Raw genomic sequence first — 25,000 nt, forward strand, 5'->3', positions numbered from 1 at the left:
CCACAGTTTGCCATCCTACTCCCCTTAGATCTTCTTCTTCCCTTTGGAATGAAATGATCATGCGTCTTCTTTCCGGATTATTCCCAGACCTTCCTGCCATTGCTGTTCCACCCTCATCCTTCTAGTATCCCGTTCCCTTCCCAGTCTACCTTGTCCAGCCTCCCCTCTCATGCCTTCAATTAGTCTCCTTTGTTCAAACTGTGCATGCCATCACTGCCACTTCCTGCTTAACGTTCTCCTTCTTACAATTGCAGATTAAAACTAATCATGTTATGATCACGTACATCCAGAAGCAGTGTCCTTTCCACCAACTCGAGTTCTCTTATCATTTCTGGGTCAGTGGACAACACTAAATCCCGAATTGCCCTTTCTCTGGTCGGCTCGCATTGACAAGCTGCTCTAAGAATCCATCTTCTCGGAGGCATTCTAACAATCTCTCATTCTTGGGGTCCGAACCAACCTGATTTTCCCATCTACCTGCATATTGAAAATCCCCCATCACCACAGTGGCATTTACCATTTGTTACCATGCCAGTTTTCAACTCCTGCTGCAACTTACACCTTACATCCTGGCTACTATTTGGGGTCTGTAGAGTATAACCCTGAATATTAAGTTCCCAGGCCCGATCCTCCTGCAGCCATGTCTCGGTAATCCCCACAATGTCATATCTACCAACCTCTAACTGAGCCTCAAGCTCATCTACCTCTCCTTCACTTTACTTCTAATACTTTGCGCATTCGTTTTAGATGAAGTTCGAGAAAAATTATGTGAAGGTTACCATTCTTGCTGAATTTTCGGCAGTCATGCCCTGTTAGAATGTTGTATGTTGATGATCTATGCCTAAAGGGTCCAAATGACGAGCAATGCTCCCCAATCTCGTGCCATTTACAAAATATTCCATAATTTTATTTGTTCTGTCATATTTAATGTATTTTTCAACATTACATTAGGCAGGTACTAACACAATGTTTAAAAAAACATTTGGACAGGTCGATGAATAGGCTAGGATTATAGAGATATGGGCCAAATGCAGGCAGGTGGGTCTAGTGTAGATGGGGCATGTTAGTTGGCGTGGGAAAGTTTGGTCGAAGGGCCTGTTTCCATGCTGTATGACCTTATGCCATTCTATTTTGCTATATCATCATCTGTTCATTTAGCCTCTCTATATCACCTTGAAGGCTCTCTGCATCCTGTTTACAACTCACAAAACAACCCAGCTTTGTATCATCAGCAGACCTACATTTTCCAGCCTTGCCTGAGGTACTCAGTAATGTGGCTTTACAGAGGCGATCAACTTCTTAAGGAAGTGCAAAACTGGGGAGTGGCAATGAATTGTACAATAAAGTACAATCGTTTGAAGGAAGAGAGCAAATTAATGATGATGAGGGTGAGGGTAAACAGACTAAAGACTTAAACTTGGTGAGGGCAAAAAGACTAAAGAAGGTTTAAAACGGAACACGTTCTTAGAGTAGTGAGGAGAGTGTTAGGCCGAACGCACTATGGGAACTTCACTCGCCCCCCCCTGCAGGAACTATACATCAGGAGGTGCAACTCCAGAGCCAACAAGATCATGGGAGACCCCTTCCACCCCTGCAACGGACTGTTCCAGCTGCTACGGTCAGGCAAACGCCTCCGTTGCCATGCTGTGAGAACGGAGAGGTTGAGAAGGAGTTTCTTCCCAGAGGCCATTAGGACTGTAAACTCCTATCTCACCAGGGACTAACTTTACTGAACCACTCTACTGCTGTTTTTTTTTTCCTTTTTCCTTCCTCCCATAATATGTAATATGTAAAAGAATATGTGATTCTGTTCCATTCTGTTTGTAGTTTGTTTGTTTGTTTTTCCGCGAGCATTGCCACTTTTCATTTCACTGCACATCTCGTATGTGTATGTGACGAATAAACTTGACTTGACTCGAGTATAGAAATAAATTATCTGACAATATGCCTGTGGCGCTGTGGAGGCAAAGTCAATGGATTTTTTTTAAGGCTGAGATAGATTCTTGATTAGTTTGGTGCAAGGGGTTATGGAGAGAAGACAAGAGAATAGGGTTAGGAGGGAGATATAGATCAGCCACAATTGAATGGTGGAGTAGGCTTGATGGGCCGAATGGCCTAATTCTGTTCCTATCACATGACTGTATGACCTTATGAGTGTATGTGATTACAGAAAATTCAACAGACGAAGGACTGAAATACTTGGAGTAACTCAGTGGGTCAGGCAGCATCTCAGGAGAAAAAAGGACAGGATGGGGAACATAAGTGGATTTTTAAAGATATGGAAGCACAGTGGAGATTTCGGATTTATTTCCCAGTCTAAAATTGAGCCATTCTTTCCCCAAATACAATATCTCCATTGTAATCATACTGCAGAGACAACACCGGCAATTCCTAATTTCAGCAAAGTAATACTTTGTTTATGACAATCAAGATGATATTTAGCAGTTACATACTCCAAATAATCATTGCTCTTTCTGGATTGTTTCAAACAGCAAGTCTACAACGACCAGTGTGAAGTCCAACCCGTCTAAGAGACATCGAGATCGCCTGAATGCCGAGTTAGACCATCTGGCCAGACTCCTGCCGTTTTCACCGGATATTATTTCCAAATTGGATAAACTTTCAGTTCTTCGTTTGAGTGTCAGCTACTTTCGAGTAAAGAGCTTCTTCCAAGGTAGGCATGTTTAACACACACGGAATAAGATGCTCAAATCATGCACAATTGTACCAGACACGGTATTCCTAGTTTCTGCTGGTTGGTTCTCGTACTATAATTTAGCCTTTCATCTCATTTGATCTCTGATGTCAACACATTTTAATCTTAATCCTGTAAAGTGCATCCTTGTTTTATGGTAATCCAATGTTCATTTTTCCTACCTTTATGTTTTATGCTGAGCTTTCATCCCAATTCCTTTCCACGCTTCTTCTATTTTCACATTGGAGTTTGGCTTGAGTTTCCAAGGTTGAAATGATCGTTTTTGCTTTTGATCCCCTCCATACCTTTACCAATCTCAACCTCTATAATTGCCTTAATCTAGATACGGTTGAGGTGCTGAAAGACTGGAGGGTAGCTAAGATTGTGCCTCTATTTAAGAAGGGCTGCAAAGAAAAGTCCAAGTGAAGCTACTGTACGTTTAAACTAACTTTTCTCACTCAGAGAGTTGTGAAGGCAGTGGAGGCCGTCACTGGATGTTTTCTAAAGAGAGATAGATTTAGTTCTTAGGGCTAACGGAATCAAGGGATATGGGGAAAAAGCAGGAGCGGGGTACTGATTTTGGGTGATCAGACATGATCATATTGAATGGAGGTGCTGGCTCGAGGGGCCGAATGGCCTACTCCTGCACCTATTTTATGTTTCTAACAGAGATCAAACCATACATATTTTCCAATAATTCTAATTTTTTAATTTAAGGAGAATATTTGTAATAGTTTATCACCAGATAAACTACTCCTGGCTACTCCTGCACCTATTGTCTATTGTCTATTGAGACCATTTTTATTGTATATCATGCATAGCGAACAATAGCCAGTTGAAAGCTATTTGATTAAATGAATTGCAAGTTAAAATAAATGCCAGACGTTGCATAGAATGTTATCAAACAGCTGATAGAAATTCAGCTACACGGATGTTTCTTTGTTGAGCTGGGCATTCATTGATTACAAATAAACTGAGTATCACGACGGGGGTATTCATTCAGAAAAGTGTTCTTTAAATCAACTTGATTTCTTTTAAAAATGCATTGATTTTGTATATGTAATGAATTACACCTATGAATGTCATTTCAGTTAAGTACTTTTATAGCCTTAGTAAATCATTCAGCAAATCAAACTCAACTCCCTGTTGTGCACAATTCCATCTGTCTCCAATCTAATCGGTTTTCATGACCTTGTTCCCAGTCATTAGAATGGCTCCCAGCATTCCAAAGTGAATGTGATTATTGGGCATCCTTGTTTGTCAGGAACTAGGTATACAACATATTTAAGGTCCAAGCATCTTACGGTTAATGTATATCACTGGAAAGTTTTGCTGCAGATCAGGGGTTGTTGTTTGATTTAGGAGCCAGTCTTGTCCTACTGGATATTGTGATTAGACCACATTTGTACATTTGCGGGTGTATCTCAAATTCAGCCTGCACTTCACCAAGCTCCCACCAACCCATGTGTTCATTGACCCAAGCAATCGTTCCAGGTGCGACAGAGGTTTACCTGCATCTCTTCCAACCTCATCTATTGCGTCCGCTGCTCTAGATGTCAGCAGATCAATATCGGTGAGACCAAGCGGAGGTTGGGCGATCGTTTCGCCGAACACCTCCGCTCGGTCCGCAATAACCAAGCTGACCTCCCGGTGGCTCAGCACTTCAACTCCCCCTCCCACTCCGCCTCCGACCTCTCTGTCCTGGGTCTCCTCCATGGCCACAGCGAGCAGCACCGGAAATTGGAGGAACAGCACCTCATATTCCATTTGGGGAGTCTGCATCCTGGGGGCATGAACATTAAATTCTCCCAATTTTGTTAGTCCTTGCTGTCTCCTCCCCTTCCTCAGCCCCCCTGCTGTCTCCTCCCATCCCCCAGCCTTCTGGCTACTCCTCCTTTTCCCTTTCTTGTCCCCACCCACCCCCGCCCCCGATCAGTCTGAAGAAGGGTTTTCGGCCCGAAACGTTGCCTATTTCCTTCCCTCCATAGATGCTGCTGCACCCGCTGAGTTTCTCCAGCTTTTTGTGTAACCTCCTGTTCATTAACAACTACTGACAGCCTCAGCAACAGCTCTGATTTAAAATTCCCACCATTGTTTTCTATTATACAATGGGTTCACCTGCCCCTAACGGACACTCCCATTCTGTCGTTTCAGTTTCTGAAATCCCTTTAGTTCTGGCCTCGTGCATCACCAATTTTCATTAATTCCACAGTTCTAGTCATACATTGTGGAAACAGGCCCTTCGGCCCAACTTACAAGATAGATACAAGATATAAGGTACAATTTATTTGTCGTTTGGACCCCTTGAGGTCCAAACGAAATGCCGTTTCTGCAGCCATACATTACAAACAAATAGACCCAAGACACAACATAATTTACGTAAACATCCATCACATTGCTGTGATGGAAGGCCAAAAAACTTATCTCTCCGCTGCACTCCCTCCCCCAATGTCAGAATCAAAGTCAAAGCCCCCGGCTGGCGATGGCGATTGTCCCGCGGCCATTTAAGCCACGCCGGGTGATGCAAGGTCGCACACCGGGTCTTGTTGTTAGAGCCCCCGGCGTGCGCTCGCAGAGTCCCGCGGCCATTCCAAGCCGCACGGGGCGGTGCTGTAAGGCCCCGCTCCAGGAGCTCTTCGACCCCGCAACTCGGGCGGGAGAAATTGCCGTTGCGGGAGCCCTGAAAAGCGGTCTCCCCCCAGGGACCCGCGGGCTCCCTGTGCCGCCGTCCACCAGACCCGCAGTTGCAGCCTCCGAATCTCCAGAGGTCGGGCCACAGCAGCGCTCCACCACCGCTCCACCCGCTCTGGACTCGGCCAGCTCCACGACGGTGAGGTGAGTAGTCGGCACCAGAGCCCCCGGTCTTCCTGTTGGAGGCCGCTCCTCGTTGCAGCCCCAACGACAACGGAGACCCGACAAAGAAAAGGTCGGGTCTCCCGTGCAGGGAGAGATTAAAATTTGCCCACACGGGCCAACATGTCCCAGCTACACTTGTCCCATCTGCCAGCATTTGGTCCATATCCCTCCAAACCTGTCCTATCCATATACCTGTCTGACTGCTTCTTAAATGTCCAGGCTTCAACTACCTCCTCTGGCAGCTTGTTCCATACACCTACCACCCTTTGTGTGCCTGGACTATCACTGGAATTGCTTCTGTATTCACCTTCCTTTCTCTTTACACAACCCCAAACCCCTCTCTCTTACCAATCAGTTATTCCCTTGTCTAAGCAGTCCGTGCACCCTGGGATATGATGCTACATTTAGTGTGATTTGAAAGCACACAAAGCCACTGTGAGTTTCATCCTAAAATAGTATTAAACACCTTTATTGGAATGACATATGCATACACTGACAAAACCTTCTGCAAGTCAGCAATAATCACTGGAATCATTTTAACCTGTATTTACTTACCATCATTTTATTTTTGTATTCCCAAAATACGTCCATTTAATCCGCACTAGTATTGTCCAATTTACCGGCCAGCCAAAAACGGCAATGATCTCAGCCGACTTCTGTGTCTGTTGCTGTTTCTAATTTTAACAAATTTTGTCATCAAAATTCTTCCAACTTTCCGCAATCCAACAACGCATTTTTAAAATAGTAGTTTGTGATTCTAACTCAGAAACATGTTTTGGATAAGAAACAGAAATCACGCGGAAGTTTGGGATGTTTCATTTTCTTAATCCATCGGGAATGGAATAAGAAACACTGAACGAGTTTTAAATATACAATGAAAACCACAATTCATTAGTTGCTGTGATTCAAAGGCTGAAGAAGGAATATGGTGCTTTGGGCCACCACATAGCTTGTCCAAAAACCCTAAGTCCAAATTGGGTCAGTTTTGAGTCTTTGTAAGTCAATGTCAATAAATTTTGAACCAAGATAATCAGGGTTCTGAACTCAATTACACATGGTAGTGTGTTTGCCAAGTCATTCTTCCTAAAGGGATGTTAATGTTATTCAATTGTTGGCTGAATTGCAACAAAGGCATCATAAAAGATTTATAAAATGATCTAGGGAATGGTTTAATGTTCACATTTTTCCACAGTCATGAAATAATGATGTAGATAAAGACAAACTTGGCAGAAATACTTTCTTCTGCTGGTATATTCCAAGAAATGTTTCAAATTTTCACAAGAGTTAAATAGCCCTCCATTAACCTTGTTTATCCAACTGCTGCACCAATAATGAGATTTAGTAGTCAAGGGTAATTGCTGTTAGGACGGGGATGAAATTGGCCTTCACTGAAAAAGCACCACAAGCTGGTCAAATTTGGGTTTCCACGATAATTGCCACTCGCTTCTGTTGATTGTTTGTAAAACAAAACCTACAAGCTCCAGCTGCCCATGCCTGCTTTATGTTTTTGCCAAACAATGTTACCCCCTTGATCAGCGATCATTTCGCTGAACACCTCCACTCAGTCTGTCTTAACCTACCTGATCTCCTGGTGGCTCAGCACTTCAACTTCCCCTCCCATTCCCAATCTGACCTTTCGGTCTTGGGCCTCCTCCATTAACAGAGTGAGGTCCAGCGCAAATTGGAGGAACAGCACCTCATATTTTGCTTGGGTAGCTTACACCCCAGCTGTATGAACATTGACTTCTCTAACTTAAGATAGCCCTTGCTTTCCCTCTCTATTCCCTGCAACTTCCCAGTTCTCCCATTAGTCTTACTGTCTCCGACTACATTCTATCTTTGTCCTGCCCCCTCCCCTGACAGTCCTGAGATGTCAGGACTGTCTTATGAAGTAAGACTGGATAGACTTGGTTTATACTCTCTAGAATTTAGGAGATTGAGAGGGGATCTTATAGAAACTTACAAAATTCTTAAGGGGTTGGACAGGCTAGATGCAGGAAGATTGTTCCCGATGTTGGGGAAGTCCAGGACAAGGGGTCACAGTTTAAGGATAAGGGGGAAATCCTTAAAACCGAGATGAGAAGAACTTTTTTCACACAGAGAGTGGTGAATCTCTGGAACTCTCTGCCACAGAGGGTAGTTGAGGCCAGTTCATTGGCTATATTTAAGAGGGAGTTAGATGTGGCCCTTGTGGCTAAGGGGATCAGGGGGTATGGAGAGAAGGCAGGTACAGGATACTGAGTTGGATGATCAGCCATGATCATATTGAATGGTGGTGCAGGCTCGAAGGGCCGAATGGCCTACTCCTGCACCTAATTTCTATGTTTCTATGTTTCTATGACATCAGTCTGACGAAGGGACTCGACCCAAAAAGTCACCAATTCCTTTTCTCCAGAGATGCTGCCTGTCCCGCTGAGTTACTCCAGCATTTTGTGCCTACCTTCGATTTAAACCAGCATCTGCAGTTCTTACCAACGTTTTGTCCTGCTGATTTCACGTTGCGGTTAAGGAAGGAAATTGCTCAGCTCTCAAGTTTAATGTTCAGTTCTTACATTCTTTACATGTTTTAACATCAAAAGTGGCCATTTACCCCAATAGATCTGTAACATGGTGAAGTTCAGTTTAGTTTATTGCCACGTGTACCGAGGTACAGTGAAAAGCTTTTTGTTGCGTGCTAACCAGTCAGCAGAAAGACAACACATGTTTGCAATCAATCCATTTACAGTGCATAGATACATGGCAAGGGAATAACGTTTAGTGCAAGGTAAAGCCAGCAAAGTCTGGTCAAGGATAGTCTGAGGGACATTAAAGAGATAGATACTGGTTCAGCACTGCTAGCACTTAAAGTAGTTTAAGTTCCATATGAAACTCTTTCCAAAGCTTTTCATCCAAATCCGTCTGCGCATTTATCTCCCTGATTATCCAGCAAACTATTATATAGTTCTATTTGTTAATGGTGATAAGTGCCACATTTTATATGCCATTATGTTAGATGATACTACTAGTGCTGTATCATGAAAATAATTGCCAATATAATAAAAAGGTTGAAATTATTGATATATTTTACAACCGTAGAATTTGCTAAAGTACTTTACAACAAAATTGATATTTTCTGAAATGTGGTTTCTGTTTTTAATGTGGCAAGCTGGCTATACAGAGCAATCTCCCACAGCACTGGAATGAATGACCAGATTAGCTGTTTCATATGTTGGTTAAGAGATATTGGCTGGAATGATTGCCGAACCCGCCAAGTGTTCTTCCAGTTATGCATTGTGATCCATTACATCCAGTTAGGAGGGCAATGAGGTCTTGCTTTCATGTCTATGTGAAAGACAGCAACTCGAAGAACTGGGTTCTTCCTATGTTGAGCAAAGGAGTTTTAGCTTGGACATACAGTCATGTCTCTAAAGGAAGGTTCGAGGTCACAACCTGTGATAATAACAACATTTTTTTTTTCTTCTGCTCTTTATTAATCTACGCTTTACATAGAAACATAGAAACATAGAAATTAGGTGCAGGAGTAGGCCATTCGGCCCTTCGAGCCTGCACTGCCATTCAATATGATCATGGCTGATCATCCAACTCAGTATCCTGTACCTGCCTTCTCTCCATACCCCCTGATCCCTTTAGCCACAAGGGCCACATCTAACTCGCTCTTAAATATAGCCAATGAACTGGCCTCAACTACCTTCTGTGGCAGAGAGTTCCAGAGATTCACCACTCTCTGTGTAAAAAATGGTTTCCTCATCTCGGTCCTAAAAGATTTCCCCTTTATCCCTAAACTGTGACCCCTTGTTCTGGACTTCCCCAACATCGGGAACAATCTTCCTGCATCTAGCCTGTCCAATCCCTTAAGAATTTTGTAAGTTTCTATAAGATCCCCCCTCAATCTTCCAAATTCCAGCGAGTACAAGCCGAGTCTATCCAGTCTATTATATTACGTTTACTCTCTGTCAGTCCTTAATTAACTTATTTCTCTCCTCCCTCTCCCCTGACTCTCAGTCTGAAGAAGGGTCTTGACCCGAAATGTCCCCCATTCCTTCCATCCAGAGAAGCTGCCCGTCCCGCTGTGTTACTCCAGCATTTTGTGTCCACCTTTGGTGTAAACCAGCATCTGCAGTTCCTCCCTGCACATATTCCATGTTTTAGCCTTTCACCATTTTTATATGCCTTCTACTTATAGTTCTTTTCTTTTCCACTCTGGCGCCACAGTAAAATATTAGTGTAGATCACACATTGGAATAATTACCTCCTGTGGTTCTACATTGAATTTCCTGCTCCTTCACCGTGGACTTGGCAAGCTTCAAATAGGAATCAATGCTTCAACAGGTGCAGGGTTGATTGGATGTGTGACTTCAACAATGCGGTGAGACCAGAGAACCTGGCGTTGCTCCCCTCAGTGGAGAGGAAGTTAATGGGATATGGGCAGAGGAGCGGTCAAACAGAGGTCACAGATGGAAGACAATTGCCAAAAGAACCGGGAAAGAGATGGAGAAATGTTCTTGCATAACATTTATTAAATCTGGAATGCACCATGGTGGTGAAGACAGATTCAACATTTTTCAAAAGTGAATTGGATTTTCATTGAAGGAAAGATCTGCACACGCCAGGGGAAGCAGATGGTATTTGGAACTAATTAAAGAGCTCTTTCAAATAATCGCATGCCTCAAGGAATAACAGTCATTCAACTTAACTTTGATCAAACACCTACACAATGATTTTTTTTAAAGTTGGTGGTGTGCTACCGTCTTGATTGCTTCTTCAAGATATGTCATCTCAGGACTCTTTTCAGTAATGTGTAATATTAGTCTATGCAGGCCAGACAGGTTACTGCTTTTCCTTTCCTGAAGAACATCATTTTTACGCTATTCTTCGGGTTATAGTCAAGTCAAGTCAAGTTTATTCATCACATACACATACGAGATGTGCAGTGAAATGAAAAGTGGCAATGCTCGCGGACTTTGTGCGAAAAAACAAACAAACAAACAACAAAACAAACTACAAACAGAATGGAACAGAATAGAAACATAGAAACATAGAAATTAGGTGCAGGAGTAGGCCATTCGGCCCTTCGAGCCTGCACCGCCATTCAATATGATCATGGCTGATCATCCAACTCAGTATCCCGTACCTGCGTTCTCTCCATTCCCTCTGATCCCCTTAGCCACAAGGGCCACATCTAACTCCCTCTTAAATATAGCCAATGAACTGGCCTCAACTACCCTCTGCGGCAGAGAGTTCCAGAGATTCACCACTCTCTGTGTGAAAAAAGTTCTTCTCATCTCAGTTTTAAAGGATTTCCCCCTTATCCTTAAACTGTGACCCCTTGTCCTGGACTTCCTCAACATCGGGAGCAATCTTCCTGCATCTAGCCTGTCCAACCCCTTAAGAATTTAAGAATCACATATTCTTTTAAATAATAAATATTGTCGACGGAAGGAAAAAGGGAAAGAAAAAACAGCAATTTTTAAAAAAGCAGTAGAATGGTACAGTAAAGTTAGTCCCTGGTGAGCTAGGAGTTTACAGTCCTAATGGCCTCTGAGTCCTTCATAGTGGAGATTGATATATAACAGATTTAATTTTACTTGCTATTGCAATTAACAGTTAATTAGAACTATCAAACATTAGCAGTATTTGCTGAATAATTCTGCAAAGTGAATGTACCTATACTATTGAACATACACAATGGGCATGAAACCTTGTCGAAACACATCCTTTTGATGAAGTTAAAGAGTCTTCATTCTGTTCTGAAAACCTTGGTTGGTGAATCGAGTTGTCTTCTCAGGTCATTTTAGAAGTTGCGCAATTAATGTGAATAAATGAAAACAGTTTCTCAGATATGTAGATCAAACTTAAAGGGGATATATATCCAGTTTATGCTGAACTAAATGTTCATACAGCGAAAATTGATTGAATAAAGATAGTGTTGATAAATCAATTTCACAGTGACAAGAAGGTTTCTGTGGTCATAGACTGATTAAAATAGTGGTACAACAATCATTGTGAAGCTCGAGTAATTAAAACTAACAGTTCCATATGAAACTCTTTCCAATGCTTTTCATCCAAATCCGTCTGCACATTTATCTCCCTGATTATCCAGCAAACTATTATATAGTTCTATTTGTTAATGGTGATAAGTGCCACATTTTATATGCCTCCTATGTTAGATGATACCACTAGTGCTGTATCATGAAAATAATTGCCAATATAATAAAAAGGTTGAAATTATTGATATATTTTACAACCGCAGAATTTGCTAAAGTACTTTACAACAAAATTAATATTTTCTGAAATGTGGTTTCTGTTTTTAATGTGGCAAGCCGGCTATACAGAGCAATCTCCCACAACAGCACTGGAATGAATGACCAGATTAGCTGTTTCATATGTTGGTTAAGAGATGTTGGCTGGAATGATTGCCGAACCCGCCAAGTGTTCTTCCAGTTATGCATTGTGATCCATTACATCCAGTTAGGAGGGCAATGAGGTCTTGCTTTCATGTCTATGTGAAAGACAGCAACTCGAAGAACTGGGTTCTTCCTATGTTGAGCAAAGGAGTTTTAGCTTGGACATACAGTCATGTCTCTAAAGGAGGGTTCGAGGTCACAACCTGTGATAATAACAACATTTTTTTTTCTTCTGCTCTTTATTAATCTACGCTTTACATAGAAACATAGAAACATAGAAAATAGGTGCAGGAGTAGGCCATTCGGCCCTTCGAGCCGGCACTGCCATTCAATGTGATCATAGCTGATCATCCAACTCAGTATCCTGTACCTGCCTTCTCTCCATACCCCCTGATCCCTTTAGCCACAAGGGCCACATCTAACTCCCTCTTAAATATAGCCAATGAACTGACCTCAACTACCTTCTGAGGCAGAGAATTCCAGAGATTGGGCTGCCTTGATGTCCCCTAACAGAGCACGTGTCCCTCAAACTGAGGAATCACTACAGACATGAACATAATTTAAATCACACTCTGGTATCAATAAGTTCACTGATTTTATTATTAGTTTAGGTTGATATTGAATGCATAATTTTGGGGGGAAATAACTGATTTTCCTTAATTGTCTGAAACATGGCAAATACTTTGTGACATTTAAAAATTGAAATCCTCACTAGCTAAATTTAACCAGCTATTTGAATTCATGTTTAGAACGACTCATTTTCAGTTTGGAGGTATAGGACTATTTCAGTAGCATCGCCAGAATATGGTTTTCTTGATTAGAAACATAGAAACATAGAGAATAGGTGCAGGAGGAGGCCATTCGGCCCTTCGAGCCAGCACTGCCATTCATTGTGATCTTGGCTGATCGTCCCCAATCAATAACCCGTGCCTGCCTTCTCCCCATATCCCTTGACTCCACTAGCCCCTAGAGCTCTATCTAACTCTCTCTTAAATCCATCCAGTGACTTGGCCTCCACTGGCCTCTGTGGCAGGGAATTCCATAAATTCACAACTCTCTGGGTGAAAAAGTTTTTTCTCATCTCAGTCTTAAATGGCCTCCCCTTTATTCTAGTTATAATACCTCTGTAATATTGAACAATTGATGGTAAGATTAACTTTTGATTTCAGAAGCAAAGGGAAAATTATAGCCCATGTCAATAGATAAAATAATCACGGAGTTTGAGGCCAGAGATTAGGGCAGGCAGGATAAAGCCTCAATTGAAGCAGGTGGTGTGTGCTTTATTTTTTAATTTATAGCCTTCACTAATCTTTGCAGTTACACCTTGGCATTTCCCCAAGGATCTAACCTTGCTTCCACAAACTCCTTTCTCCTCTGTAGGCTGCTTCTGTGTAACTCTGTATGGAAAGAGAGTGCTACTTACCATATCGTAGATTCATACAGAGTACAGAAACAAGCCCTTCGACCCGACTTGTCCTTGCTGATCAAGATGCCCTATCTACGCTCATTCCATTTGCCCGCATTTGGCCCATGTCGCTCGAAACTTTCCTGTACATGTAACTGTCAAAATGTCTTTTAAGTGTCGTTATAGTCTCAACTACTTCCTCTGGCAGCTCATTTCATGTACCCACCATCCTCACAGTGAAAATCCTCTCCGGTTTCTATTAAATCCACTCACCTTAATCCGATGTCATATTGTAAATAAGCTCTTTTGAAGCTCCCCCCCAGTCTAGGTCAGACAATAAACTACTGATTCAAGCATTGGAACAACTAATCTTTATTTTTGGATAGCACAACAAATTACCCTAAACGATATCTAAACCACTGCAGGTCCGATCCTTGTATCTGCCTGGCTAAGCCTGTAAGCCTCGTGCAAGCAGAGACACTCCAAAAGGTCACGCAGTCCCAAGCGCACTTCCAGAAGATCGACAACGTATCTCGTGCGGGCTGCCTTTTACAGGTCCCCGAACCTTGAGGGGCCGAACAGAGGGGTGGTATATTTACAATCCAATCAAGTACAACAAATTACAATAATATATTACTGACAGGCACACAGGCCAATTACAGAAACTTCTTCCATTGTGGCAGGTGAAGCTTCCAGAAGAGGCTAACCTAACCTTGAATATGCAACATTTACCCTGGGATTCAAACAAACCAGACAATGGTTAACATTTCAACCAGCAACACTTAACAGGGTAACTGTCTCGCAACATTAGAGAGACAAGATACAAGATACAAGATAGTTTTAATTGTCACGTGTGCCTGATGGCACAGTGAAATGAATTTCCATACAGCCATACATTAAAAATCAACAGGACACAACACACTATAGAGTTGACATAAAACATCCCCACACAGCAGAATCAAAGTTCCCCACTGTGTGGGAAGGCACCAAAGTCAGTCTCTTCCTCCTCTATTCCCCGTGGTCAGGGTCTCCCCAAGCCCTCCGCAGTTGCCGCTCCGATGTTCAGTATTGTGTTCATTATTTACAACATGTACACTTAAGGGCCTGTCCCACTTTCACGACCTAATTCACGACCTCTGCCGTGTTTGCCCGTGACTCATACTCGCAGCATGGTCGTAGGAGGTCGTAGGTAGGTCGTCATGCTAGATGTAGGTACTTGTGGCACCAAGTAGGTCGGGGCATTTTTCTAGCCTGATGAAAAATGTCCACGAGTGAAAAAGATTATGAATTAGGTTGTGAAAGTGGGACAGGCCCTTTCGTTTGCATTTACCCAATTAATCTAATGCATTTTACATTTCCCGGGATGTCTCTTGCAAAAATCCCATCCATCTATCAATGGAATTTGCAGCACTGATCTGGGCCACATAAATCCTGATTAAAGTTTAGGTACTATGGCTGCTGGATTTCAGCCAGGATTACCAATATAGTTCTTGATTTGATTTATTAAATCTGGTTAAAAGATTCTGTGCATTCACCCTATCCTCCTCATTACTTTATACCCCTTTATAAGATCATCCCTCAGCCTACTGTAATCCAAGGAATAAAATGAGAGCGCCCATATGCACCCCACAGCTCAGGCCCCTGAGTCCTGGCAACATCCTTGTAAATCTACTCTGCACTCTTCCTAGCTTAATGACATCCTACCTAAAACAGGGTGACCAAAACTGAACACATTACTCTAAAGGTGACTTTGCCAACATGTTGCGCAACTGTAACATAATAGCTCAACATCTATATAACCATATAATAACCATATAACAATTACAGCACGGAAACAGGCTATCTCGACCCTTCTAGTCCGTGCCGAACACGTATTCTCCCCTAGTCCCATACACCTGCGCTCAGACAATAATCTTCCATTCCCTTCCCATCCATATAACTATCCAATTTATTTTTAAATGATAAAAACGAACCTGCCTCCACCACCTTCACTGGAAGCTCATTCCACACAGCTACCACTCTCTGAGTAAAGAAGTCCCCCTCATGTTACCCCTAAACTTCAGTCCCTTAATTCTCCAGTCATGTCCCCTTGTTTGAATCTTCCCTACTCTCAGTGGGAAAAGCTTTTCCACGTCAACTCTGTCTATCCCTCTCATCATTTTAAAGGCCTCTACCAAGTCCCCCCTTAACCTTCTGCGCTCCAGAGAATAAAGACCTAACTTGTTCAACCTTTCTCTGTAACTTAGTTGTTGAAACCCAGGCAACATTCTAGTAAATCTCCTCTGTACTCTCTCTATTTTGTTGACATCCTTCCTATAATTAGGCGACCAAAATTGTACACCATACTCCAAAATTGGCCTCACCAATGCCTTGTACAATTTTAATGTACAATGTACAATTTTAATGTACAATGCCTTGTACAATCTACAGTATATTCAGAAAGTATTCAGACCCCTTCACGTTTTCCACATTTTGTTACGTTAAAATGGATTGAATTCATTTTTTTGATCATCAATCTACACATAATACTCCAAATTGAAGAAGTGAATACAGGTGTTTAGAAATGTTTGCAAAGTAATTAAAAAGAAATAACTGAAATATCACATTTACATAAGTATTCAAACCCTTTGCTATGACACTCAAAATTGAGCTCAGGTTCATCCTGTTTCCATTGATTATCCTTGAGATGTTTCTACAACTTGATTGGAGTCCACCAGTGGTAAATTAAATTGATTGGACATGATTTTGAAAGGCACACACCTGTCTATATAAGGTCCCACAGTTGACAGTGCATGTCAGAGCAAAAACTAAGCCTTGAAGACAAAGAATTGTCCGTAGACCTCCGAGACAGGATTGGCCCAACAAAGCTGTGGAGTTGGCAGTCAAGAATTTCACTCTGTGCCCGCTAACATTCAAAGGGAAAAACGCAAAGCTGTGTTTCAGACACAACAGCAGCAGCAAAATGTGACTACAAAATGATGAGAGCATCTACCGCCACTTGTTCTCACTGCAGTTGATCCTTTAAAAGTCTGTGCTGTTCACATCAGAAAAACACGACACACAAAATGCCACAAAAGATAAATGATAGTAGTCTCAAGAACACCAACACCATCACAGAGGACTTGCAGATGCTGTCACATGAAGGAGGTTTGCACATTGTGATGATTGCTGTTACTAGCGCAGATTTTAGTTTTGAAAGCATCCATATTACCAACAACTATGTCATGATGCAATGGGGTTTTAAAGATGAAGCCATTGAAGAGTGACACATCAACACTGCCCCATTATGGAAAAGAGACATTTGACAGGTAGTTCAATCAAGGCAAGGAACAAGGTGAATCTTCAGACGTATTTCGGGCAAGATCTGAAAGCCTTGTATCCGTTGCTTTGTAGAATATCCCAATGGTCAGAGACTCAAATCAATTATACTTTGAAATGACAATGAGAAACTTCTGTAATTAATAGGGTTAATTACAGCTTGGACATTGAATGAGCGGTACTTGCCTTCTGTGATGTTAAATATAAGGAAAAGTGTAAAGTTATAACAACACTAATAGGGAAAGAAGGTGCATGGCATACTTGCCCATTGCTCAGGGCATTGAGGATATCAATTAAGTTATCATGTTGCAGCATTATTGGGCTTTGGTTCGGCTGCACTAGGTATGCAGTTCTTGTTATCCAGGATGGATGTGCAGGCTTTGGAGAGGGAGCAGAGAAGATTTACCAGGAGGATACACTGTAAGGAGTTTGTATGGTCCTAAATGGTAAGGCCCTGGGGAGTGTTGCAGAGAAGAGGAATCTAGGAGTGCAGATACATAGTTTCCTAAAAGTGGCATCACGGATGGATACGGAGACCCCTTCCACCCCTGCAATGGACTGTTCCAGCTGCCTCCGTTGCCATGCTGTGAGAACGGAGAGGTTGAGAAGGAGTTTCTTCCCAGAGGCCATTAGGACTGTAAACTCCTATATCACCAGGGACTAACTTTACTGTACCATTCAACTGTTTTGTTTCTAAATTGCTGTTTTTCTTTCCCCTTTTTCCTTCCGCCCACAATATTTAATATGTAAAAGAATATGTGATTCTGTTCCATTCTGTTTGTAGTTTGTTTGTTTGTTTGTTTTTTGCACAAAATCCGCGAGCATTGCCACTTTTCATTTCACTGCACATCTCGTATGTGTATGTGACGAATAAACTTGACTTAACTTGACTTGACTTGGTGGTAAGACTTTTGGTGCTTTCATCCGTCAGAGTATTGGATGTTATGCCACAGTTTTTCAAGATGTTGGTGAGGTGGCATTTGGAGTATTGTCTTTAGTGTTGGTCACCCCGATATATGAAGGATATCATTAGGTTGGAAAGTGTAAAGAAGATTCACGAAGATGTGACCAGTAGTCGATGGCTTGAGCAATAAGGAAAGGTTGAGCAGGCTAGGACTTTATTCCTTGGAGCACAGGAGGCCGAAGAGTTATTTTATAGAGATAAATAAAAACATGCGAGGAATAGATAGGCTGAAGGCACAGAATCTTTTACCCAGGGTAAGGGAATCAAGAACTAGAGGACAAAAAGTTTAAGGTGAAAAGGGAAAGATTTAATAGGAACTTGAGGGCAATTTCTTCACCCAGGGTTGTAGGTATATGGAATGAGCTATCAGAGGGGGTAGTTGAGGCAGGTACAATAACAACATTTAAAATGCAGGTACATGGCTGGAAAAGGCTTAGAGAGATATCGGCAAATGGGACCAGCTTAGATGGGAATCTTGGTCGGCATGGGCGAGTTGAGTCAAAGGTAGACACAAAAGCTGGAGTAACTCAGCGGGACAGGCAGCAACTCTGGAGAGAAGGAATGTGTGACGTTTTGGGTTGAGACCCTTCTTCAGAGAATCAAAGGGCCTGTTTCCATGTTATGATTCTATAATAGAAGTGGAAGTCACTGTGGTCAATAAGAGAGGTTTCCAGAATGTTTTGCAACATACCGCAGAAGTCATAAGTGATAGGAGCAAAATTAGGCCATTCAGCCCATCAAATCTACTCCGCCATTCAATCATGGCTGATCTATCTCTCCCTTCTAACCCAATTCTCCTGCCTTCAAGTTGTGACTGCGCAGTCCATCACTGGCTCTGACCTTACCACCATCAATGGGATATATCGGAGTCATTGCCTCAAAAAGGCAGCCAGCATCATCAGAGGCCCACACCATCCTGGCCACACACTCATTTCACCCCTTCAGGAAGAATGTACAGGAGCCTGAAAACTCTAACATCCAGGTTCAGGAACAGCTTCTTCCCTACAGCCATCAGACTATTTAACACTACAACCTCAAATAAGCTCTGAACTACAATTACTATTATTATTATTATTGCACTACTGTTGTTTTTTTGGTGTGTGTGTATGTGTGTATATATATATATATCTATCTATATTACTAAAAGTCTGATCTTGACCGCTTTTGGCTCACTGTGCTGTGATTTCCGAGAGAACGCCGCCACCTACGGCTGCCATTTTTGGCATCCTCACTCAGAGCCCCCCACCGCCTTCCTGGGCCAGAGGATTTTTCCAATCGATGAAAAATCAGAGAGATATTATTATTATTTTTTTAATGCCACTCTCTCTGCTGCCCCTGCTGGTGGGAGGGGGAGGGACTATAAAAGCCAGAAGTGGTGTGCCTCACTCAGTCTTTGCAAGATGGAGGAAGCCAGAGGGCACGTGTCTCTGAGCTCTGAATAACACTGAACACATGTCTACTCAACTGTGAGTGCCCTTAATCTGGTTTGAAAATGAAAATATGGTTGGTTTGAAGTAAACGGGCACTGCATGCAAATGGTTGTTTGTGGGGTTTGGGTTGAAGTAAAAAGGCACTGCATGCAAATGGCTGTTTGGGGGGCTTGGGTTGAAGTGAAAAGGCACTGCATGCAAATGGTTGTTTGGGGGGTTTGGGTTGAAGTGAAAAGGCACTGCATGCAAATGGTTGTTTGGGGGGGTTTGGGTTGAAGTGAAAAGGCACTGCATCCAAATGGTTGTTTGGGCTGAAGTGAAAAGGTACTGCATGCAAATGGTTGTTTGGGGGGTTTGGGTTAAAGTGAAAAGGCATTGCCTGCAAATGGTTGTTTGGGGGGTTTGGGTTGAAGTGAAAAGGCACTGCATGCAAATAGTTGTTTGGGGGGTTTGGTTTGAAGTGAAACGGCATTGCATGCAAATGGCTGTTTGTCTAAACTTGACAACTTCCTGTTTGCACTATATTGATTTTAGATAAAACGCTACCACTTACGGCTGTGATTTTTGGCCATCTTACTCAGTCCCCCTCTACTCATCAGGTGCAGAGGATTCTTCCCATCAAATAAAAACAAAAGTGTTATTAGTGTTTAAAAAATTTGGGGAATCTCTCTCCTGTCAATCACGCCATGAAGGCCACACCTTTTCCGGTGGGAGGGGGAGGGATTATAAAACCAGGAAGTGTGGGTGTGGCTCAGTCTCTGCATGATGGCGGATGGAGAGTTCACGACTGTCTGAGCTGTGAATCAACTGAACACACTGAATGTCTACTGAACTGTGAGTGTGGTGTTTTTATGGTGGTTTCACCCTGCTTGAAATAGTATGAAACTGCATTTGAACGTGGTGTCGTTGTATTCTGCATGAAATGGTATGAAACTGCATTTGAATTTGGTGGCCTTGCACCCTACTTGAAATGGTAGGAAAATGGATTTGAATTTGGTCGTCTTGCACTTAGCTTGAAATGGAATTTCAAGGAATAGCCATGAGTCAACTGCCAGCCCACCAGCCATGAGTGAGCTGTCAGCACATCAGGCTTGAGGGACTGAGCTGTCACCCCAAGAATCCATTTGGCCCACAATGTCCATACTAGCCCTCTGGAGACCAGTAGTCCTTGCAGCCAACAACACCCATACCAGCTCTCCAGAAAGCCCCCCACTGGCCACCAATATTGGAATTGGCAGAGAGGTGGAATACTGCGTCGGGGGACCAGCCCTCCCGTGTGAACATGGGACCCAATGGGTCCCACTTAGTCTAGTAGGACAATAAAACACTCTTGACTCTCTTGACTCCCCATAACTTCTGACACCCAGAGTCGGAACATTCAACATGACCAGTAAGACTACCGAACAAACAACATTCTGAAAATGTAAAGGTTTGTGACTACCAAATGATAGATGCATTTCGGAACAATAAAAATCTAATTTCTTCAGCTATGTTACTTGAGGAATGGCATCATTAGGTTGCGCATTGATGCAGAAATTATGTAATCGAAATAAACATAATTCTTAACTGGGAGTACCTGGTGGAATTTCAGGAATGGTGAAGTTCCACTTGATCTGCCAATCAAACATAATAAAAACCATTTAGCATATAACATATGTTCTTACTGATCTCAGATATACTGTGCGTGATTGGATCTACAGTTACCGACTACAAGAGCACCCAAGCTGAGATTTGAGAAACTCACCGTTTGCCAAGATTTATTTACCTGTGCACTAACATGTGGTATTGTACCCATATAACCATATAACAATTACAGCACGGAAACAGGCCATCTCGGCCCTACAAGTCCGCGCCGAACCCACTTGTATTTAAATGACATTTGTGGCAATGAAACAGTATTGACTTTTACAAAAAAATGATAATAATTTGCTGATCTGTCATGTTTGAGATTCTGGCTTTGAACTCCGACTGAGAACCATCCAGGCTTCTTCTGGCTTCTAACAAGCTGAGCTAACAGGTGAGGAATGTTTCCTGCTGAAAACTGGAAATCTTGCAAAACTATCCACTGTTGACGCTCCCCCACAGCTGCAGTCTTTCTGGCTTTCTCTACCTCTCTCTTTCCTTGCTCCTCTGCTTCTAAACCAAGCCCAAACACCTCTTCCCACCCCTCATCGAACAGCCTGACCTAAATTTTACAGCTCGGAGCAAACAATTGGGCTGGTATACCATGTTCTATATAAAGCTTCACTCACCCTGCCTTATTGAACCCTGCCAATGTTTTTATCTTATTTTGTGAACACAGTTCACCATGATGTGTGGCACGGTGGCGCAACAGTATATTGCTGCCTTACAGCGCCAGAGACCCGGGTTCAATCCTGACTACGGGTGTTGTACTGTATGGAGTTTGTGACCTGCGTGGGGTTTTCCCCGGGAGCTCCGGTTTCCTCCCACACTTCAAAGACGTACAGATTTGTAGGTTCATTGGCTTGGTATAATTGTAAATTGTTGGATAGCATCAGTGTGTGAGGACGCGATGGGCTGATGAGTCTGTTTCCGAGCTGTTCTGTAAACTATTTATCTCAGGTAGTACCCAATATTGGACAAATGGTGGCTCGTGTGGGAATTAATAGTGAAGGTACTGCTTACAATGTATTGTGTACTCATTTAATGAGTTCAGTACATTCTTTGTACGTTGTTAACCTCCATATTTTTGTTTTTAAGAACATTGCCGGTTCCGGTATTCAAGCAGTTCCATGCACCTCATGGAAGTATGATTACCGAGCAATTATCTCTCGACAATTATTTAATTATCTCACTGATTACCTGAAATTGATAATGATGCAGGTGCAACTGTTCACAATTACTAGAGGAGCTTTGGTGAGTGGAAACTTCCTAGGTTGAATCAATTTAGATCTGGCTGCATGCCCAGATTTAACCTAGACTCAGGATTGAGCAGACTCCACCCTGGGAGATGGAGTGAGACTCGTCAGCTGGTGTACAACTGAGGCTCTGCTCCAGTACCTGCTGAAAGCCTTTGACTGGAGGCCAAGCTGGGATTAAGCTTTGTCTCCCTGCAAACTCCATCAGATTACTTATTTATTACAGTTAAGATAAAGTCTCTGATATTTGCATTCATTTAAAAATATTAAAATAGATGTAAATAAATTTTTAAGGAAACTAAAGCAAATTAAGACCAGTCAAGTCGATATTTCGTTCAATGACAATAAATTGCATTCTATTCTATTCAAGACAGTTTATTGTCATGTGTCACTGATAGGACAATGACATTCTTGCTTGTTGCAGCACGACAGAATATTTTAGGCAAAATACAGATCAGATCAGTGTGACCATATACCATAGAATATATATATACACACATAAATAAACAGATAAAGTGCAATAGGCTGTTATAGTTCATAGTTTGTTTGAAGTTGTGTTTAATAGGCTGATGGCTGTGGGGAAGAAGCTGTTTCTGAACCTGGATGTTGCAGATTTCAGGCTCCTGTACCTTCTACCTGAAGGTAGCAGGGAGATGAGTGTGTGGCCAGGATGGTGTGGGTATTTGATGATGCTGCCAGCCTTTTTGAGGCAACGACTGCGATAAATCCCCTCGATGGTAGGGCGGTCAGAGCCGATGATGGACTGGGCAGTGTTTACAACGTTTTGCAGCCTTTTCCGCTCCTGGACGCTCAAGTTGCCGAACCAAGCCACGATGCAACCGGTCAGCATGCTCTCTACTGTGCACCTGTAGAAGTTCGAGAGAGTGACATACCGACTCTCCATAATGTTCTCAGGAAGTAGAGGCACTGATGTGCTTTCTTTATGATTGCATCAGTGTTCTGGGACCAGGAAAGATCTTCGGAAAAATGCACGCCCAGGAATTTGAAGTTCTTAACCCTTTCCACCGTTGGTATAAACGGGACTGTGGGTCCCTATCCTACCCCTTCCAAAGTCCACAATCAGTTCCTTGGTTTTGCTGGTGTTGAGGGCCAGGTTATTGTGCTGGCACCATTTGGTCAATCGGTCGATCTCACTTCTATACTCTGACTTGTCCCCATCAGTGATACGTCATCGGCGAACTTGATGATGGAGTTCGCACTATGTCCGGCTCTGCAGTCATGAGTATAGAGTGAGTACAGCAGGGGGCTGAGCACGCAGCCTTGATGTGCTCCTGTGCTGATTGTTATCGAGGATGAAACATTTCCACCAATTCGGGCAGTCTGTGGTCTGTGAATGAGGAAGTCGAGGATCCAATTGCAGAGGGATGCACAGAGACCAAGATCTGAGAGCTTGGTAACCAGCTTGGAGGGGATGATGGTATTAAATGCCGAGCTGTAGTCAATGAATAACAGCCTGACATATGGGTTTTTATTGTCCAAGTGGTCCAGAGCGGAGTGGAGAGACAGCGAGATCGCATCCACTGTTGATGTATTGTGGCGGTAAGCAAACTGCAGTGGGTCCAGGTTTTTGTCGAGGAAGGAGTTGATTTGCTCCATGATCAACCTCTCAAAGCACTTCATCACCACCAACGTTAGTGCCACTGGTCGATAGTCATTGAGGCACGTCACCTTATTCTTCTTGGTCTTTGAAAAACATTTAATAAATCAATTAAACTAAACATAAGTATAAACATCTTTCCAATACTCCAACCCTGGAATCTCCCTTGAAATGAGAGGGAGGTGATAGCATCTGTCATTCAGTAGGGAGAGCAAAATAGAAACACCATGAGGAATTCAGTGGGTCAGGCAACATCTATGGAATGAAAAGGACAAGCAGCATTTGCTGACTAGATGAGTAGGAAGGAACTGCAGATGCTGGTTGACACCGAAGATAGACACAAAATGCTGGAGTAACTCAGCGGGACAGGCAGCATCTCTCGAGAGAAGGAATGGGTAACGTTTCGGGTCGAGGCCCCTCTTCAAACTTCAAGCAATCGGAAGAAGGATCTCGACCCGAAACACCACCATTCCTTCTCTCCAAAGATACCGCCCGTCCTGCTGAGTTACTCCAGCATTTTGTATTCATCTTTTGCTGATTGCCGCTGAGTTACTCTTGCACTTTGTGCCCTTTTATTCTAAACCAGCATCCTTGTATCTCATATTGGGTGGGGACCCTTCTTTAGAATAAAGAAGTATGTCCTAGACTTATAGAAATATAGAAAATAGGTGCAGGAGTAGGCCCTTCGAGCCTTTACCGCCATTCAATATGATCATGGCTGATCATCCAACTCAGTATCCTGTACCTGCCTTCTCTCCATACCCCCTGATCCCTTTAGCCACAAGGGCCACATCTAACTCCCTCTTAAATATAGCCAATGATCTGGCCTCAACTACCTTCTGTGGCAGAGAATTCAAGAGATTCACCACTCCCTGTGTGAAAAATGTTTTTCTCATCTCGGTCCTAAAAGATTACCCCCTTATCCTTAAACTGTGACCCCTTGTTCTGGACTTCCCCAACATGTCCAACATCTAGCCTATCCAACCCCATCGCTCCATAGATGCTGCTGCACCTCCTGAGTTTCTCCAGCTTTTTTGTGTACCTTCGATTTTCCAGCATCTCCAGTTCCTTCTTAAACATCGGGAACAATCTTCCTGCATCTAGCCTGTCCAACCCCTTAAGAATTTTGTACGTTTCTTTAAGATCCCCCCTCAATCTTCTAAATTCTAGCGAGTACAAGCCGAGTCTATCCAGTCTTTCTTCATATGAAAATCCTGCCATCCCAGGAATCAGTCTGGTGAACCTTCTCTGTACTCCCTCTATGGCAAGAATGTCTTTCTTCAGATTAGGAGACCAAAACTGTACGCAATAGTCCAGGTGTGGTCTCACCAAGACCCCGTACAACTGCAGTAGAACCTCCCTGCTCATATACTCAAATCCTCAACTTCTATACTCAATACTCTGACTGATGGCCAATATGCCAAAAGCCTC

General features: G+C 42.8%; 1 protein-coding gene across 1 annotated transcript in view; it reads left to right on the forward strand.

The window, feature by feature from the left end:
* Positions 1-1,793: 1,793 nt before the first annotated feature.
* LOC129706737 (aryl hydrocarbon receptor repressor-like) overlaps positions 1,794-25,000 on the forward strand; it is a 229,308-nt gene continuing 206,101 nt past the window's right edge. The window contains exon 1 of the mRNA XM_055651174.1: positions 1,794-2,674. The gene's annotated coding sequence lies outside the window, so the exon portion shown is untranslated. The remainder of the gene's footprint in view (positions 2,675-25,000) is intronic.

The sequence above is a fragment of the Leucoraja erinacea genome, chromosome 2 (genome assembly GCF_028641065.1).
Source record: "Leucoraja erinacea ecotype New England chromosome 2, Leri_hhj_1, whole genome shotgun sequence".
NCBI classification, from domain to species: Eukaryota; Metazoa; Chordata; class Chondrichthyes; order Rajiformes; family Rajidae; genus Leucoraja; species Leucoraja erinaceus.